General features: G+C 46.4%; 1 long non-coding RNA gene across 1 annotated transcript in view; it reads right to left on the bottom strand.

Moving 5' to 3' along the window:
* Positions 1–2,419: 2,419 nt before the first annotated feature.
* LOC132013050 (uncharacterized) overlaps positions 2,420–15,421 on the bottom strand; it is a 270,890-nt gene continuing 257,888 nt past the window's right edge. Inside the window, exons 2-3 of the long non-coding RNA XR_009402860.1 lie at positions 14,502–14,875; positions 2,420–2,444 (exon numbers count right to left, since the gene is read on the bottom strand). This is a non-coding gene — a long non-coding RNA (uncharacterized LOC132013050). The remainder of the gene's footprint in view (positions 2,445–14,501; positions 14,876–15,421) is intronic.

Raw genomic sequence — 15,421 nt, forward strand, 5'->3', positions numbered from 1 at the left:
TAAAGATCTGTTCCTTCTAGCCAGAGAACCAGGAAAAGAACAGTCTAGCAAGAGAGAACACTTTTAGACAATAACTATTCTACTCCAGCTAAACACCACGGGAGAGACTGTGGTCCCACTCCCCCACCCCCAGCCAGCACAGGCCTGTGCTCTGACCCCCTTGCCAGGGTGGTGCCACAGAAGTCCTGTTGGAGACAGGGGACTTCTGTACCCTCCCCCGCTGCCAAGGAAGACCAAACCCCTCCTTCTCTCACTCCCTATTACACATTTTTCTGGCTCAAGCAGAGAAGTATTTCTGTCTTTCAGTTTCCCAGGACCCCACACATGTGTGTGTTGCGGGGGGAGGTATTTTCTGAGTCCCACATAAGCATCTTTGGCTTTGGGTTGAAAGTGCCATCTGCAAAGCCACTGAAATTTACACCACGGTATCCATTTGCTTTTGCCCCAAACCTAAATCTTGTGTTCTGGGCCTCAGGCACTCTTGTAAATCTCTCTGCTCCGGTTCACGGTGGGCATGCTTATTTAGCTCAGTGTGAATCCCTCCTCATCCACTGGCCAGCCATGTGGCTTCAAGTGACTAAGCCTTTTACACCCCCTGTTTATAAAGCAGCTATGAGAAGGGAACCCATCTTGCAGGGCCTAAGTGAGGTCATAGAGGCACTGGGCCTGTCAGTAAACTCTCAATAAATGTTAACTTCTGCTCTGCTCAGTACCTCTTCCTACCTCTTCTCTTTTTCTCTGGGACCTAGAGTCATGAGGCTCAGGTATCAGACTCAACTCTTTCACGTACTGGCTTTGTGGCCTTGGGTGAGTCTCTTAACCTTTCTGATCTTAGTTTTTTTCCTGAGTTTGAAAGGCACAGACACAGCACCTCAGGAGGCTGTTGTGGGGATGAGAGACCGGCTGTGTGAAAGTGCTTGATCCATGAATTTGCTATGCAAATGGCATTCAGGGCACAGCAGAGGACCCAGAAAGTGCCCATTGTCCTCACAACAGCTGGAGTCAGCATCGCAGACTGCCTTTATGGCATAATAGCTCACATCGGCCACACACACCAGTGTGTCAAACTCTCATTCTTTCCCCGTCCGCTTCCCTGAGACGGCTTCCATTTTTTCCTTACAATACTGGTCTGCTTAACACCTCTCATCCCCGAGTCAGCACCCCCGTGCATGTGCTCATGGACACACTTGGGTCTGGGGGCCTCCACGAGGATGCAGGGACTGAGGGGAGGACACTGAGGGGAGGAAGTCTGAGAGGTCTTTCTGAGAAGCTGGGATCTCGGTTGGACTTACTCTTTCTCAGTGATCATGTTTGCTCGGGGGTGTTCCCCACATCATCATAATTTTATACCACTGTGGAACTTTGCGTCTTTGGAATCAGTAACTCAACTCTTTTCTAATAGAGAGGAGGGAGCAGAGGCTCACAGAAGGGAAGGTTTTTTCTGAAATAACACACTTGGGTTTTCCTAGGTCTGGATGGCTCAGAAGCAGATCCTGAGACAAAGATTATCTTGCAAGTGACTTATTATGGGAAGACTCTCAGGAGAAAGGGAAGGAAGTGAAGGGAGCAGGACAAGGAAGGCAGAAAAGTCATCGACTGTGTGATTTCAGACAGAGTTCCTGGCCAGTGGCTTCAGTCTGGTCCTGTGGATCAACTCTGAGGTGTAAATGATGCCTCAGAATTGGTCAGGACTGGAACAAGAGCTAAGTACAAGCCCCCTTATGGGCCATAGGGTCAGCATGGGGCAGGAGATGGGTGTGGGGGTTGCTGACCTGCCGGGCACTGACAGCGGTCTGCACCGGTGGGCACACAGCCGCAAGGCTGGCCTCAGGGAGAGTCAGGGAGGGAAAAAATCATAGGAGTTGGGGGAAGGGTGCATGTAAATGGTAGGAAGGATTCCTGGGCATCTGGATAAACACTGACAGTGTCTACCTTAGTATTGATTCTCTTGATGGGTGCTTTCCTTCCTTTCTCCCCATAGTTCCTGGGATATAAACAAGCGCTCTAAATATAGTTCCCTCTCATTCATTATTGGTAGATACAGAAATTGATATAACCACTATAGGAGACAGTTTGGCATCATCTCCTAAATTCAAATAGCTTGTGTCCTGTGAACTCCCACCTCGTTATAAACTCTCACTTATGAGCAGTCGTGTTCAAGAATGTTCAGAGCACAATAGCCCCAAAACAGAAACTGGCCGCGTGCCCGTCGACAGCACAGATACATATATTGCCTAATATCCACAGCATGGACCACTATAGGGCAACAAAAATAAACTGCAGCTATACCCAAAGGCATGTATGAATCTCAGATACATGTATAAGATAACGTGAGCGTATAAGAAACCACAATACAAAAGCCCACATGATTTTTTTCATGTGAAGTTAAAAAAACTGGCAAACATAAAGTAATACTTACAGTTGGATGTGGAGACAGGAAAACCCTAAAACAAAACAAAGGAATGATTACTACAAAAGTCAAGAGAGTGGTGATCTTTCAGAAGTGGGGGTTAGAGGGAGAAGGTACTGGGGTGGGGGCGAATCAGGATGTCTAGGGGGCTGGGCACACTCCATTTCTTGACCCATGCAAAGATGGCTTTGTGATAAATCATCAAGATGCACGCACCTCTTTTGTACACTTTTCTGAATATGTGGTACACTCCATAATCAAGAAGGTTAAAATACCTAGGAACTACTTTTTAAATTTCCTTTCTCTTTCTGCTTCCCTCCCCCTCCCCACACTCTGTAATTGTAGCAAAATAAATAATAACATCAAATTTTACTTGTAACAGTTTGTCTTGTGTGTGTGTGTGTGTGTGTGTGTTTTAAGAGAGAGAGCAAATTTGGAGGGGGCAGAAGGAGAGGGAGGGGGAATCTTAAGCAGGTTCCACACCTAGTGTGGAGCCTGACATGGGACTCAGTCATACAACCCTGAGATCATGACCTGAGCCAAGATCAAGAGTCGGACACCTAGCCAACTGAGCCACCCAGATATTTCTTACTTTGAACAATTTTTAAGTGTACATTTAATTCAGTGGCATGAAATCCATTCACAATGTTGTACAACCATTACAACTATTCATTTCCAGAACTTTTTCACCGTCCCAACTAGTAACTCTGTATCCATTAAGACTTAAATCTCATTACTCCCTTTCCAGACCTAGTAAACTCTAGTCTCCTTTCTGTCTCTATGAATTTGCCGATTGTAGGCACCTTGTATAAGTGGAATCATATGATAGTCGTTTTTTTGTGTCTGAATTATTTCATTCAGCGTAATGTCTCCAAGGCTCATCTATGTCCATAGCATGTATCAGACCTTCATTTCTTTTCTGGTTGAATAACACCCCGTCATATGCATATACCACACTTCACCCACCCGGATGGAGACTTGGGCTGTTTCCACCTTTTGGTGATTGTGAATCAAACTGCTCTTGACATGGGAGTGCAAGTATCTGTTTGGTCCCCTGCTTTCAGTTCTTTTGAGGATGTGCTCAAGAGTGGAATGGATGGAACCACTTCTCCTTGGATCCACTTCTCCTAAGCCAAAGGACTGGGTCTCTCCTCGACACAAAAATTTCTGCATGAATTCCCGCTGAGAGGACTGAATGTTGGTGGGCTGGGTGAGGCAAGGAAGTGAGAGATGCTCCTAGTTTGGTCACTCACGACTGACGCAAGAGGTGATGGAGGCCAGGATCACTGGGTTCTGTGGCAGCTCTGCTCACCACAACCTAGCATGCCCCCTGGTCCCTGAGTTTAGTGACCCCAATAACTCCTTTATAAATAGGAAGAGAATAAACTAGGACAAGTGGGAGATGTCCAAGACTTTAGAGAGGCATCTTGGCACAGATTAAAAACAGCATGACTACAACAAGGCAAGGTATGAAACGAAAAACATACTGTGGTCCTCCCTGGCTAGATGGGGCTAAGAACAAGAGGACAGGTCAGGAGAGAAGGGAAGGGGCAGGAAGAAAGGGAGAGCGGAAGCTGAAGGAGAGGAAGAAGGGAATGCAGAGAAGATCAGGAAGGCAGTAGGGAAGAAAGGCTTTTTTCCAGAGGGAAGGGCTGGAGCCAGCCCCCTGGGCAGCAGCCTCCGGAGCTGCCGCTGGATTCCAGAGGGAAATAATAGTCCGTCACTCTCAGTGACTGGCACTCCGCTTTATGGGACCTGAAAGCACAGAGGCAGCAACACTGACAGAAACAGGCATCTTTAAACCAGTGAGACAGAACAGTCCTCAGCCTGACCCTCCTGAAGCACATGCCCACCTAATATATTATTGACAAGGCTGACTTTTATCAAGACATTCTGGCCTACAGTGTAATAAATGTGTATCGCCCACTCTTTATCACCCATTATCTCATTAAAATAATTGTCTTAATTTCATTGTTAAAGTGATTAATAGGGCAAGTGTTCCAGGAAATTAATACTCAAAAGGAAGAATAACTGTAGCCGAAAACTAACTCCTCTGAATTGGTCTGGTGGTAAAGTTGGGGATTTCGTAGTTAATGAGCCTTAGAGAGTTAACTATAGGAGGGTCCAGGAGAGTCCGCTGAGAGACGGAGAGGAGAGCGGGAAGATAGCACAGCTGGGAGAGGTAGAGTCGGTGGTGAGGGGGAGAGCATGGCTGGCACCGCTGTGTCCGCTCGCTATGAACCATCAGGAAAGGCCATACGTCCTGCCCTCTTGCACCCCCAGTGCTCGGTGTGGTGCCTGCTACTTGCATGGTCCCAGGGACTCAGAGCCCAGCCCAGTCCAGTGCTCAATACGAACCAATGGCAAGGAGATATAGGGGCTCTTGCCGGGAGCTGGTGGGAGGAAGGGCGCTGGTCTCCCAGACTGAGGCTGAGCTACTTTAAATAGTCAGAAACATCACTTCTCGGCCTTTTGGCTAAGATCAACTATAAATAGTCAGAGTCAGCCAGGAAGAGGCTGCTGTCACTCTCCCTCCCCTCTGAACGGGATGAGAGGGTCAGCATCCTATTCCTTCCTTTCTGTGTCCAGCCACACTCATTCAACCCTGCGTCCCTGCAGTCTTCAGCGCTCCTGACCCACCAACCAGGCAGCTGGATCTCCAGGGCAGAAGTGGGAGCCGGTGCCTAGGGGGCTGGAGGGGGAGAACTGTGTTTCCCTTTGACAATTTCCTTACTTGTTCATTCAATCATTCATCTTGTGTTGATGAAGCTGTTGTGATATAGCAGGTTCTACTTTAAAAGCTGGGCATATAAAGATAGAGAGGCTTGGCCCTCTGCTCAAAAAGTTTCCAGTCTGTTGGAGACATAAGCAAACACATAATTAACCAGAGAAGCATTGCTTGTTTAATGCTCCCTACCATATTTTTACATAGTAGCACTGCGGTACTCAGCTGTTAAATACATGTTTTATATTATGAAAGTTCTCACAGGCTCTCAACTAATGAAAACTTCTCAAGACCTTTCTGTGCATCTCGGCTGATCACTGCAAATACCCTCAGCTAATGAGCTGCCATGTGTGCTGTGTACTTGGTTTTGATGTTCTTCCAGCCTGTTATTTTGTGTCCCTGTGAACAACAGTCAAACTTAATGGTGAACCAAAGGTGTCCAGAGATGGCGATGGCCGTGGTACTGCAGTGATGTTACAATGCAAGCTCTCCTGTCATTCAGGGTATGTTCCAGGAAGTGGGGGAGGAAGCACAGAGTAAAAAGAAGGCAATTAGGGAGCATAGAGGCCTTTGACATTATTAAAGACATCATAAATGTTGCTGCAGTCTGGTGTGGGGGGCGGGGAGCAGTGGCCAACAATCATATGCGAAGAAGTTGAATGAAGCTCTGGTCCAAGACAGAGGACACGAGGAGAATGGAAGAGCACTGTGTCCCTGGACACCCTCTCCACAGAGAGAATGCCAGGAGGGACCTTGTAGTGCCACTGCCTCAGACAGCACCAGGCACTGAGGTTGGGTCCTGGTCACAGTCTGCTATGTGGGTCTGAGTTAGGCCCAGGTCTTTGGAAGCCTGGGAGTTCAATGTCCACTCATTTCTGACACTCTAAGACTTTTGTATAACTAATCACATAGGTTACTAACAAATAAAATCAGCATAGCAATATCGATAATATGGAGTATTCCATTAAGGTTTGTTTTTATTTAAACATTCTCTTTGAAATACAGGTATAGAGGTAATCAAACATATGAGAATCAAAGTGGAAAAAAAAATCCTATGTTTGATATGTTGAAATTCTAACAATGTCCGTTCAGGAATAAATCTATATTCATTACTGAAAGATTAAAATGGTGCAACAATTTATGCTCATTTTGAAAGGTGTTGATTTCCATGTGCAAAAACATTATTCAGAACTTTCAACAGTAAAAAGGAGATAGAAAGTGTGTTGGCTAGATAACTTCGGGAATAATTTTATATCTTTTCTGAACATAGAAATATTTGTAAAAATTTAAATAATAATACAAGCTGAAGATAGAGATTAGATTATATCATAATTCTTCTCTTTTGCAGAATTGTTTGGTGTATTAGCATTCATAACACTAAACAAAATAACCATTAAAATCTGAATTTACTGTTCCATTTGTAAATACCACTTTAGATCATGAGTCTTTCCTATTTGCAAATTCTTCCCATTTTAGAGGTTGAATTCAGAGTAGTATGTCATTTGCAGGATTTTGTGAAGAGAAAAACCTCAAGAATCATGTGCAACAATATCCATGATAAACCTTCCTCTGTCAAGATACAACAAAAACAAGCATAGGAAAGAAAAAAAAGTACTGGGAACAACCAAAGCACATCCAAAATACCCCAGTCTCCTACTGATTGCTACTAGAAATCAGCATTCATCAGAGTTCCCATGCCTACACTGGGATCGTACAGCTGATCGTTCTGACACCCAACTTCTGAAATTTAACCACTAACAATTTTAATTAAACAATTGTAATAATAATGAGTTGGTATGCTATTTCAGATTTATTTCTGAGTTCTGGAAGGTCACTTTTACAATGGTGATATGCGGCTTTGGCCCCATACTGATTTTCACATTTGGTGTTTGGCCAAAATATGAGTGTGGTGTCCATCTTCCCAGTGTGATCGATGCTCTAACAGACATGATGATAATATGAGGTCATGACTGAGTGTCTGGATGAATTAGGGAAGGCTTCATTGAATGTCCTTTGAATGGTACCACTTTGGTTATTTTGTCCATGTGTTCTTCCCTTTTGTCCTAAACCAATAGGATGAAGTAGATATTTCCTCTTCTTCACAAAGGAGCAAAGGCTCAGAGAGGGGAAGTGACTATTCTCCTTGAGTCGCCTTGAGAGAGACTCCAGAAGAACCTCCCAGCCTCATGAGAAGTGGCCCCAAAATGCCCATGTCCTTCTGCCCCAATTCTCCTGCTGCCTCAGGTGAGATGAGGGCCTGCCCTGGGGCTGCCCTGATTCTTTCGAGGTCCAGTGTCTGTGGTCTTATTCCTAACCAGGGTCCTTATTCCTACCTGTGGCCTTACTTCTTACCTTTGCCTTATTTCTAATATCACTTAAGAGCTATTGTTCCCAAGGGTGCCATTTTCATATGCCAGACAGGCCTGGACAGAGGTGCCTCGGGCACCCAACAGAGTCCCTGGCTTCCTTTGTGGCCCAGCAGGACATCCTATAAAGCTCTCCTCTAATGGCCTGATTCTCCTCAGATGCTTTTCTTTTTTCTTTGGTTTTCCTTTCTTCTCTTTCGTCTTGTCTGGGGAAGGCCCGCTGCCTGGTGTGGCTATTGTGCTTGGAAATGAACCTCCAGGGCTGGTGAATAAATTGCATTTTATTCCTCCCTGTCACTTCTGGTTGGGGGAGCACCAGGAGATGAAAGCGGAGACTTCAAAAGCGCTTCTTTTGACCTAGGGCAGCATTTCTCATTTCCAAGCTCGAGGGCTGCTCTAAGCCCACATGTCCATGGCATTGGCAGGAACTGAGCCTCAGCCATACCTGGGGGTCTTCTGGGCCTCCTGGGCTGGGCATCTGGATGTCACTGTCTTCAGTAAGTTGGCAGAGGGGGCAGGGCTCACTTCTCAGCACAGCATCGCTGACAGCAGGTGGCTCCTCAAAGGGAGAAGCAGGTCCCTGTGTGAGTGACTGAAGGCTGGATTTGGAATATAATATCAAACCACATGCAGCCACATTCCCCTGTGGGAAGGTGGGAAGTCTCACTTCTCGTCTCCCCTGCTCTACCCAGCCCTTACCGCCAGGCTCCTGGTTGAGCAATCTCTCTTGTTAAGACTCATAATGTATCTCTTCATTCTCAAATGGGCACAGATTGAGATGGGAGATGGGAGAAATCAATCACTGATCTAGCATAGACCTTGGTCTCTGAAAGGCAAGCACGTGTCCACCATCCCTGTCAATGCAGTGACAAGTTGATGGAGGGGCTGAGGGAATTGGGGGGACTCCAAGGAGCAAGCTGGCTTCTAAAATGGGCAATGCTCCCACAAAACTGCCAATCCCAATCTGGCAAAGCTACTATAGTCTCTCCCTTCAGGTTGGCTTCCACCCCACTTAGGAACACCCCATGCATGATGAATCCTTGATGATGTCCCTTCTAATTATTTCCAGAATGTAGTAGCACGTTGGGTGCAGAGGTGCACAGTTTAACTGGTGTCAGAGAATTTGGGGATCAAATTCTGGCCCTGCCACGTACAATATGCAATATGGAGGCTCTCTGTCCGTCTCCACATCCGTAAAATGGGAGGAACAGCACCTGCCTCAGATGTTGAGAAGGCTGAGGGCAATCAGTGTAAACACTCACTCCAGTAGTTAGCACTTGTTGATGATCAATAAATGGCTATCTTTATTGCTGGCTGCACACACTTAAAAGGGGTGTCCGCTTATGGAAGGGGCACAGATTTTGTAGATGGAGGGACTAAGCTCAAGTTCCACTTCAGCTTCCTGGTTAATTATATGATCTTGGGCAATTTTCTTACTATAAGAATAAGCACAAGCTCCAAGAGCTACCATTTACCAAGTGCTTGTTATGTGCCAGGCGCTTAGAGTCCGGTCCCATCCCATTATTTCTTATAGAGGTTAAGTCACCTGTACAAGGATCTGCTGCTGGAAGCAGAAGTGAGATCTGAAGTCAGGTTCATGAACATAGTCCATGCTTGTAATCAGTGCACCTTCTCATCAGACTGGCTCCCCTCACTTCTCTGAGCCCCGATTTCCTCCTATGCAAAATAGGAGTGATAATGTCTGCCTCCTGGCTTTAGGACGAGGATGGGAGAAGGTAACACATGTAAGACTCCCCCAAAACAGGAATCTTTATACTATGCAATGACTTCAGGAGGCAACATTTAATATGAATTCCAAGCTGCAGCCACAGACTCTGGGTGTGGTGAGAGATTTTTACAGATCATCTGACTCGAGCCCCCTTCAACCGAGATTATCAGAAGTGAGGCGGCTAGTGGCCTGGCACCAACTGGCTGATATCTGAGGGCTGCAACGACACAGTGTTCCAGATGATGATCAAGATGTCCAACTAGGACTTGAAGATCATATTAGGAAAATTTATGGAGCTGAACATCGTGTCAAGTCCCATGGCTTCCGATTTTCATATTCTGTGCAATTCATTCTGGTTAGGGACAGCACATGTTGCATCAGCAGAGTTCTAGGAGTCTTGTGCCATTGGAGACATGCTCCCTGCCTGTCCTTACGACCCAATGACTGTGGAGCTAATGTCTCCTGGGCCATCCCCTCAGCTCCCCTCTACCCAAGAGCTTTCTCTGGGCTGGGACCATGGCTTCTGTTTTGCATATGGGAAAAGAGGCACCTTGGAGAGGAGATCTGAGAGGGTGTCATACTTTCTTATTGATGGAGCAGAAGATTGGGGTCCCTTCCTGTCTCTCCTATCCTCAACCTTCTGCTCCCTCAAAAATAGGCAGGAAAGGTCCTTTCCTCAAAGCTGGCCCTGGCCTCCCCTTTAATATCCCTGGGGAAGTTTGGACACTTGTCTGCCCCAGTCCCCGGAAGTTTAGAGGCCTCTGTAGAAGCTATGTGAGACCTGAGAGCTGTCATACGTCACTTCACGTGATAAATCCGCAGAGATGGAAAGAAAAATACCCTGAATACTGATGGCAGTGCAGCTGCGAGAAGAAAAGTTTCCAGAATTGCAATGAGCAGCCTTGTGCTGAAGTTTTATGTCATTTGCTTTCAATTCCATTTACAGTTATTTCTTGTTTCTATATCATGTTTTATTGAAATCCATTTTTTACTTTAATGCTTTAGGCTCAGTCATGGATCTTGTCTCCCCCCTATCTTTTGCCTCCTGAGCACGTGAAGGTTCACATTATGCAAAAACCACAGAAAAGGGTTTTGAAGCATCATGGGTTTTTGTCCCTTTCTGTATTTCTCAGATTGAATGTTTTTCTGGAAGCAGGCTGGGGACACAGCCATGCGATTGGATGTAGTTCAGAAGCTGCAGGCGGGCTGGCTTGCCCAGGGTAGGGTTTAGCCCCTTCACCTTTGTAACTGGAATTCAGTACCATGCTCACAGGGGTTCCATCCTCATGACCAACTGACTGACGGACCGAACTACAGAGTGCCCTACATTGGACTGCAGACGCTTTAGGCAGAAAGAGTGAAGAAACAAAGAAACAAAGAGTGAGGCAAGCCAGAGCATTTCTGGAAAAGAAGCTGAAACAGGGACCAGAGTCTTCTCCATTCTTGCTGCCCTCATGGCCTCCTACTGGAGAGGCTGCCGGAGCCTCCCCCTCGGCTGCCTGACTCCATCAGTTCTTCCAGCAGAGGAGGACATTCTTGAAGGCCACTGTCATTGAGCATCTCCCAGGTACAAGCCCCTGGGTCTCCGTCACACCTGACATCCTCGGTGTGGATCCCAAGACCGGCTAATGGCCTCTGGGCCCCTCTTGTCCATGCCAGGTTCACTTCCAACTCTACTCAGTTGGCGAGTTGTTGTCTTGATGGGGAAAGGCTTTCCATTCTGTTCTGCCTTTCTAGGAAGCTTGCCTGGCCTACTCTGGCTGCTGGTGCCCTTTTTAAACTGTGGCCATTCAGACACAGTCCTGTGTCTCCTGTTGATATTAACTGTGTCCTAAGTGTCTTGTCTTGTTTGCATAGGGGGTCGTAAATAAAATTGGACTACGCATCCATTTTATACAATTTGGTCTGCATAATCTTAGGCAGCTCAGTCACTCTGTGCCTTCCCTTTCCTCACGCATAAACTGGAGATCATAACAGTACCTAACTCAGAAGAGTACTGGGAAAATTAAATGAGCTAATATATGTAGAGTACTTAGAACAGTATTCAGCACATTGTAAATACTATATTCATGTAAGTTTTTATTATTATTTCCAAATAACAGAAATAAACTCAAGACAGCTTAGCTTTTTAAACAATGGTTTAGAATTATAAGGAAAGTTATATACATCTCTTTTAGGATGGGGCAGATATGCATTTGGGTCTCGGGTGGGCGCTGGTGCCAGATGGGAGATGGTTATCCCTGGTCATCTTGTGCGATTCATCCTTCTCTGCTTCTTGATCCCCCAGCAGGAAACATGGCCGCTTGTCGCTCCTCAGTCACTTGTCCAGCCATCTGGGGAACGTGAGCTGTCCTTTCTAATTTGTGGAGAAAGCCTCTGAGAGGTCCTGTTTGGATCAGGGGCTCAATCTTCACCCCATCAACTCTATCCAAGAGAGCACGACGGGCCATGTCATATAAAATGGCTGCACGGTTTATAGTTAAGAGGGAGAGAGAGAGAGAGTGTGTGTGTGTGTGTGTGTGTGTGTGTGTGCACTCGCACGTGTGAGAGGTAGTCATGAGCCCCTCGGTCACTTCAAATTGTATCCTCCACAGTGCAAAGGACCATACCTCCCTGGTCTCAGTTTGCTGTAGCACAGAGTACTTTACACATAGCCAGTACTTAGTACAGATTAACCAAAGTCTAAACGTAAACACAAAGTGCAAGGATTATAGCTCACTTGGTTTGCTCATCAGACTTTGGAAAGAGTTAGAGTTAGACAGATTTCCAGAGCTCCCTTGGGCTTGAAATGACTCTCATTGCTGCTGCTTCTTGCCCACCCCCTCTCTTGCTGTGTGCCAAGTTACTGGTCAGCAGAAACAGCATCAGTGAGGAAAGAGCGGAATCAGAACTTTGGAAATGTGCCGTTACCAACACTCTTTGTGCTGAGAGCCAACAGAGGCTAGCACCGCCCACTCAGCTGGGCTTGACCTCCCTTTGCTCACAATGAATGGTCTATCAGGCCACAGGCCCTGGACACTTTCCTTCAGGCATTGACCGGGTGAGAATCAGCCTGGGGGGTCTGAGCACTGTGGCAACAGGAGTGAATGGGAGGATGCCTAAACTTGGGTCACTTGTAGGAGTGAAGTCAGACTCGAGGGAAAAGATGGGTCACTTAGTATGAAGAATATCGCCTTCATCCCTAACCCCAAACCTCTTAACTTTTCACACCCTGCTCATCCTCATCAGCAGAGAAAATGTACAACAGCTGCCTGCTCCCACCCCATTTGTCCTCCCTCTGTAGGGTGATGGTGGTTCCCAAACTTGGTTGCACACGAGAATCATCTGGGGGGCTCTTAAAGATCTTGATTCCCAGGCAGTGCCCTGGACCAATGAAATCAGATTCTCTGGGAGTGGGACTTGGCATCCTTCAGTATTTTTAAAGCTCCCAGGGGGTTCTAACATGCAGCCAAGTTTGAAAACCACTATGCTATGAATTCATTTCTTCACATGATTTTAGTACTCAGATGACATGAAAACCTGTATCATCAGCCTACGTGCTCACCCTCTGTCTCAAGCTTCTCATTGTTTCACTGTATTCTCTCTTGCAAAACCGATTTACAAGTTCTGAACTTCTGTTTCTCCCTTGCCATCATTCTGAGCTCTTGCATCCCTTGTCCCCAAACCTTGGTTAATTCTCTCTCACCCTCCTCAGCACCTTTCTGATATGCAGATATTTCACTTGTGCTGCATTCACTGTGCTTACGTTACTTTACAAAAATATCATTTCTTACCACTTTTTTTGAGAATAGGAGGGACCGTGTGTTCTATTTTTGGTGTATTTCCATATCATCCTAGGGTACCTTATAAAATGCTGACAACCAGTAAATGTGGTTGCCCAGAGATAGAGGACAGAACTAGCCAAGGGTGTTTTAGGTAGAGCCAGTGAGGGCCTCCAAAGGCTGGAGGGTCTCTTCCAGAACTTTCAGTCTAGGAAGAAAAAGAAAGAAAGGTGACTCTCCTGTTTAACAAGGGTCCCTTTGCTTATATTTGAGAGTGGTAAGGATTAAAGGAACTCTGGGGACGTGTTCTGGGATGCTAGTTACAAATGGGGGGTGGTGCTTAACAGTAAGAGCTACCACTCACAGAGCACTCCACTTTGTGTTTGGTGCTTTATACACAATTGTTCACAGTAAGATTATTATTTGAAAGTTTCTGAACCTTAGGCTATTTTCCCAAGGTAAATGGCAGAGCTCTAAAGGGCTATGCACGTTCCAATAAGCCCTGTATGTTCCAAAAACGACTTTAGGTAGAAAGAAGAGAGACAGGCATCTCTATCTTCACTCCCAAGCAACCTTCTTCCTCATATTTGATGCCAGTGGCCTCTACTACGGTTTGCCCATTGCCCCGGGGTTGTGGGCATCACTATGGTTTTAATGCCACATTCTTCAGTAGCTTTGGGGAAACAGAAGTCCAAGATAAAATCTATCTTTATGTGCGAACGATCATCACAGTCATTCTCTAATGAGGACTAATGAGGTTGCAAGTAACAGAAACCAACTCAAGCTAGCTTAAGGAAAATGTTAGGCTGTAGAGTTGCCTTGTGGCAGCCAGAGAAAGGAACATAGCTTCGGCCTATGAGACACCTCTGTGTCTCTCTGCGTGTCTCTCCAAGTCTCCTCTTGGACCTGCACACCTGCTTCTTGCACTCCGCATAAATACTGTACAACATGGCCGCCCACAATCCTTGAGTTTGCTTGCTGTGGTCCTGGCCACCTGGGAGGCTTCATTTCTCTCTTGGTCCCATTTCTCTTAGTAGAGAAGAGCCTGCAACTGGCCCATATTAGGTCACATGCCTCTTGATGGCAGCCTTCTCCTATCATGTTGGTCAGTGCTGCTCTGGAGTGGGATATACCCACGCCTCTGGATAGTAATCAAATAATCCAAGAAAGGAGAGGTGATTGTGAACAGTGAGGAATTAGCATAGCAAAATGACATTTTATTGATACACACACTAGGTTAGGGGGTTTACATTTTTCTCGAATTCTAATAATGATCATTCAAGGTAGGTATTGTTATTCCCATTTTTCAGAGAAGGAAATGGAGGAGATTTGAGATTAGCAGGCCCTGGAACTGCTCCTGGTAAATTCAAGCACTTCTAGAATCTTCTTTTTCTGGAGATACAGCTGGGATTTAAGTCAGGTATGCTTATTCTTCAGTACTTGCTCCTCCCAGTGGGAGTACTTGAGTGTGTGTGTGCATGCATGTCTCTGCGGGTCTGCGCGTACTTACTTTTTTCCTGGCTGTGTGTGTCCTGAGATTCTGAGAATGCTCGTTTTTCAGCACAGAGAGAATGTTCAGTTGGACCCTGCCAGCCTGAGTCAGCCCGGAGCGAGAGGCCTGGCAAGAGTGGACAGAGATGCTCTTTATCCACCAGGAATGCAGTGACCTCACTATGGCTTTCCTCTGCTGGCTTGGGTTTGTGTGAACAAGGGAGAGAGATTCAGGTTGGGTCTCAGTGCCGCCTGTTCACATACCCTCAGTTCCCCTTTCTTCCCTTCATGGGCCACTGTGGACAGAAGCCAGGAGCTCTGTTTTCACTGCAATGAGGCTAAAATGGAGACAGGGCTGGAGCTGAGGTTCCGGCAGACAGCGGAGCAGGAACCCTGGAGTAGAAAGACAACAGGTTCAGGAATGAGGCAGCCTGGTTTCCAGCTGGATTTTTCTAGCAGGTCATGAGAGCCTATTCAGATCATGTCACCACTTGAGATTTCAACGCCCCTCCTCAGTGACATGCAGGGCCAGATGATCTTTAGTGAGGCACCTGGGGAAGTCAACCCTCTGGTCTAGAACTACTCGTGCCCTTTCTCCATGTTCTTCAAGGACAAGCATGGCTTGTCCTTGCTTGGACAAGGAGTGAAGGAGATGGGCACAGCTGTCTTCTTCAGGCATGTGCAGAACACAGGTATGAAGAATGACATCCTGAGTATGGCTTGAGGCTAAAGTTGGAGGGGTCTAGGGAGGCCGTGGATGAGATCAATTTTTTTGACAAGGAGAATTGGGAAGTCACAGACTGCCTGTGTTACTAATGTTCATCTTTGGATCTCAGCTTCCTCAGCCGTAAAAGGAAACTGAGCAGCTTGATGGTTTCCAAGGATTCTCTCAGCTCTGATGTGCTAGAGATGACTCAAGCAGCCTGAGGACTCCCATCC

The sequence above is a fragment of the Mustela nigripes genome, chromosome 1, assembly GCF_022355385.1.
Source record: "Mustela nigripes isolate SB6536 chromosome 1, MUSNIG.SB6536, whole genome shotgun sequence".
Lineage (NCBI taxonomy): Eukaryota > Metazoa > Chordata > Mammalia > Carnivora > Mustelidae > Mustela > Mustela nigripes.